A 5322-nucleotide genomic window follows, 5' to 3' on the forward strand; every position below is an offset into this window, starting at 1 on the left:
GGACGGTAAGTGTATCTGCTCCGAGGCCGAGAAAGGAGGGGGTGGGCTGGAGTTTCAACCCTCGGCCGGGTTTATTGGGAGGGAGGAAAAGTGACCTGCGAGTGGGCCCCAGAGAGAGAAGTTACTGAGTACGCAGGTAAACCTGTCCCCGCAACCCTGGCTCTTAACAGCAAGGACATGTTGACATAGTGCTTATAGCCACCTGTTCTCAGTTTCAGTGCGTTATAGGCAGCTGGTCATTTTCAAATCGACGGTGCAAAGCCTGTTGGTCTCCTCGGGATAAGGTACAGCCGAGCGCGCACAAACCCATGCAGCTGTCACACCAGCATTTTGTGTGGGTTATCAGACGGGCGTTACTGGCAAATAAGCGCCCGCCGCGCGAGCCTTCCACGCGAGTGAGTGGCTGTTCCCCAGCCATACTGCTCAGATTCCCTCCCAGTCGGAACAGAAGCCTTGTTGTAAGCAGTGCTTAAAATGGAGAAATATTACTGCATGGACTCTGCGACAGAGCACCTGCTTGTTTCTGAGAAGTGCTGGTACTCTCCCATAAAAAGTATTGCGTCATTCTTTAGAAGTGCCGGTACTCTCCCTCTCCAATTTTTTTTTTAAAGTGCCGGTACGCCGTACCGGACAGTACCGGCCCATTTAAAGCACTGGTTGTAAGAGTCTGCGTTGGCACCTTTCAGGTCTCAAGAGTACCTCAGGTAAGGTGAAAGCTCTCCCGAGAGCTTTGATAGATTGTTCGGGTGTGTCAAGCCAAACACTGTGAGAACACATGAAATATACAACACAAACAGTGCTCTGGTAATCGACTGTCAGAGTGAATAGCTACACTACGAATTACATGTCTCAAAATAATGTAACACATGTTGGCTTTGTTTGAGCGCTTGGGTGCGGGCCTTTGTTTTTGTGTCCTTGGCAAAGCGGGCTTCCTATACTATCCAGTGCTTCGAATGGGCAGGTACTCTCTGGTACAGAGCACCTGCACTTTCGTAATTTGAAGGGGAGGTACCTGCACTTCTCAGCACTGCTGCAATCATGTTCATGTTAGAGTACACGCATTTCTCAGCAGCAAACAGCCACTCTGTGGGTAGTAAGTACCTGCACTTTTCTATTTCCATTAAAGCACATGAAGTTCCCTAGCGCAACAAAATTCCTGTCAGGACGTAACTCCCGTCTCCGATGGGACGTTGCTAGTCTTTGCTCCTTCCTCATTCGCTGTCAATCATTTTCAGAATGGTGGTGAGGCTGTTCAACATTGGCTCACCCCCCTCTCTGTACACACTTTTAATTCAAGAATCACTGGTGCAGCTGGAAGGCTGCCAAAGGAGAGCTAGGGAGAAATGCACTTTTGATCAAAGGAACCATCCTAACTGTCGAGAGCAGCAGTTTATTTAAAACTAATCACCAGCTCTAGTGTACTTCCAGTATTCGGCAAAGACAGTGTGATGACGTCCACAGGAAAGTCCATGAATGTCCTGTTACTCACCGGTAATCTTCATTACTCCGAGTCCGGTCTTCCCATTCTATTCCTGAGCCCGTCCCTCCCTCCCTGTTTCTGTTTCTAGTGATTGGTTTGTGTTTTTCTTCTTCTTGAGTTTCTTTGGTATTCTCAGGATGTGTAGATGAAGCACTTTCCCTTTTTGCATGCCGGGTCAGGTAGGTGGTGCCATATTGGGGGAAGTATTCGACTTTGCTAGGTAATAGGTTTCTGTAGAGCCGACAAGCTGCTCATTGTTAAGGAATGGGACGGGAAGACGGACACGGAGGTAATGAGCGAAGCCTCGTAGGTTGATTAGTCGAGGGTGATGATGTGAGAAGAGGATGGCAAGATGGCATTATAATCTAGAAGCATCAGGTATGGTCTTTGATTGGTTCTAGCAACTGTTTTTGCACATTATGAAAGGTGTACAACTGGGTGGCAGAGACTGGGAAGTGGCAGGAGAGGAAGTCCTCCGAGTTGAGGTTATGAAGGTTCTTGAATAATGCAAGTTCCTGATGGCTTGTCAACAACATTAAAGACTTATCTTGTACTGTGAGTGCTTTTTATTATATCCTTCAGCGTAGATGTGGAGGCGAACTGTTTTCTGATAAAAATTGTATAAATATTGCAAGTGGGAATGATGTCTGTGACCTGGAGTACCATAGAGTGTACGTTGATGGACAAGCGAGATATATATATATATATATATATATATATATATATATATATATTCACTTAAAAAACCATAGGTTTCACACATGTTATAGTTAGCTGGGCATTTTCCTCATGAAAAACCAATTAAATTCCCCCGTTATAGTTAGTGCAGGTAACTATAACTCACGCGACCGTAATCCGCTGCAGATGACGTCAGATATTACATCACTGTATTTACACATTTATATACCCATGTCTTCTTCCTTTTTTTTTTTAGCTATACATATATATATTTTTTTTTTTCAGAAAGACACATATGTCATCAGTGATGTAATATCTGACGTCATCAGCAGCGGATTACGGTCGCGTGAGTTATAGTTGCCTGCACTAACTATAACGGGGGAATTTCATTGGTTTTTCATGAGGAAAATGCCCAGCTAACTATAACATGTGTGAAACCTATGGTTTTTTAAGTGAATTTGCAAGGTTTTTTAAATGCTAATTCCTAACTATAACGTGTGTGAAACCTATGGTTTTTTCAGTGAATTTGTACGTTTTTTTAAATGCTAAGTTACTTTACGCCGTTCGTGCCGTGCGCGCACGGTGCGCTTCGCGCATGGTGCGTGCACGGTGGGCACGCGGTGCGCTTTGCGCACCGCGCGCCCACTTCACGCCGTTCGTTCCGTGCGCGCATGGAGAGCACGCGGTGCGCTTTGCGCACCTCGCGCCCACTTTACGCAGTTAGTGCCGTGCACGCACGGTGCACTTTGCGCACCGTGCACGCACGGTGGGCACGCAGTGCGCTACGCGCACCGCGCGCCCACGTTACGCTTAATGGGCCATGTACGCACGGTGCGCTTCGCGCACCGTCCGCACAAGGAGGACACATGATACGCTTTGTTGTTAAGGGTTTTGGCATAAACTGTTATCCTTTGATATACCATGCACGCACACTGTGCTGCGCTCAGCGTGCGCACACGGGGGGATTGTCATGGCAATTTTATTTTAAAGCGTTTATACCGTGCACGCACGCTGCGCGAACCTCGCGGATTTTTTTTCATTTCTATAGTGCGCGCACGCTTCGCGCACTCGGCGATTTACCGAAAAAAATTAAATTTTTTTAATTGCCCTTGGGGGACCTCCTGGGACCCCTTGACCCCTGCTAGGGGGTCAGGAACTGTCCAGCGTGCCCCCTTTACATGTTTTTCTCCTTTGTGTTTCACCCCCCTCTCAGTGCGAGAGACAAAATGGCGGCCGACACTTCCTGGTTTCGACCGATTCGAATGTTTACTAAGATGTAACAACCAATCAGAAGTGCGCTCGCGGACGGGCGAGTGCGCGCACCCTGCGCGCGTATAGATATATATATTGATTTAAATGGTATTTTCTCAGAAAATACTGAACAGATTTACACCAAACCTGCAAAAGGCACCAAACGGACCTTATGGCTACCTCTCTGCCAAATTTCACGTAATTCTGTTCAGCCGTTCGGGCTGTAGCTGCGACTAAAGTCCCTATGGAAAAATCCATGGGGAAAACGTGTTTTGGGACCCCCCCTTTTTCTCGGCCCCCGCTTGACGAATCACCCCGAGACTTTCAGGGTAGGAGCGGAGCGGAGCGCCCCATTAGTTTTGAAAATTTCGCGAAGATTCGTCAATCGGCGCCAAAGTTATTCAAAATAGAATTTTGAGATATCCTATGGAAACTCGGTCCTAACTATAACTATCTACTGGCGACCGCCAGTAGATAATATATATATATATATATTTTATTTTTTTTAAAAATATTTTTGGCTCTGTGGATGGGCAATTAATGGTGGTGAGTGGAATGTTAATTAGATTTCCAGGAATGAGTAAAGCTAGTATGCAGAGAGTATGTTGTTTGTGAGTGAACAAGACGATTGAGTAGGGTGTGTCGTATCAAACACATGAAGGTTTACGTCGGTGAAAGGATTAGATAATCTGGCCATTTTGTTTTTTTATGGCCACAATGTGACCTAACATGAAGTTATCCGGTTCCTTGACGTTTCCAGATGACAGTCAGGAGAGGATACCCTGGGAGGAAGGTAATTTAAAAGGTCAGGTGGTCGGAGGCTCTGATTGGCTGCTCTTGCTTTGTTGAATTTTAGCCGGAGACAATTAATTAAAGAGACCATCTGTGAGAAAAGGTAAATCGAAGGACTCAAAAGATTGTCCAAATATCTTTACACTGACTCTCAGAAAGACTTATCACACTTTTCATCAGAATTACGGGAACAAGAGAAAAAATGAGAGTATTAGAAGAACAAGAACAGGAAAAAGAAGAGGCAGAGACCAATCTGGTTAAAATATTTGAACCATCTCTCTCCTAGATGAGATACTTACATCTCTGACGATGAACCCACAGATAAAAATAATAAGTAATTTTACTGCAAACAAAGTTGTAAACTAGGATGGAAATATTCAGTAGACCAGTTATAATCCAAAAGCATATGGGGAATCAATGACATGAGAAAGAAATGAGAATGGCAATAAGTTCTGGTCCTGAATAGTTCCATATCAGTCAGGGACATCAAGCGAGTCAGGGTCAAGAAAAGTTAAAACCAGAACAACACACCAATAGTATTAGAGAGAAGCAGGCCAGGGAAAGGCTGAGTCAAGAAACCAGAAATCCAACAAGACAGAACAAGAACACGCAACACAACCCAGGAGGAGAATTCAGGCACATAGATTTTAGGTCTTGGTTTACAGTCATTGTACTTTTGTGTTTTGATGCCATGGAGTACCTACGCAGATAATACCTTTATATGAATCTGGGCTGACTTTTCCAATCATTGGGGAGGATAACCAGCTATGACACTATGCAGCGTTGAGCCAATGTTGTCATTTCCCCAGGCAGCCCTCCAGGAGACACACAACCATCGAAGAAAAGGTTGCACTGGATATTGACACAAGTGAGTAATGCGGGAGGTCCAGATACCCGTTGACATGGGGAGCCCCCTTTAGAGTTCAGAAGCCATGAATCCTTTCTGATTTTCAGCAGTTCTAGCTGAGCTTCCCAGTTTTGGGAGCCTCTTTTAATCTTGGTTAGATCTGGGCATCCCAGTGTTCTCTCTAACTTGTCTCTTGTATCTTTATGCTCCTGATAGCTTTGCTTGGTCGGCTAACTTTAAATTCTTCCTGAGAAAAACCTCTGTGATGTTTCTT

The sequence above is a fragment of the Triturus cristatus genome, chromosome 4_2 (assembly GCF_964204655.1).
Source record: "Triturus cristatus chromosome 4_2, aTriCri1.1, whole genome shotgun sequence".
Classification (NCBI taxonomy): domain Eukaryota; kingdom Metazoa; phylum Chordata; class Amphibia; order Caudata; family Salamandridae; genus Triturus; species Triturus cristatus.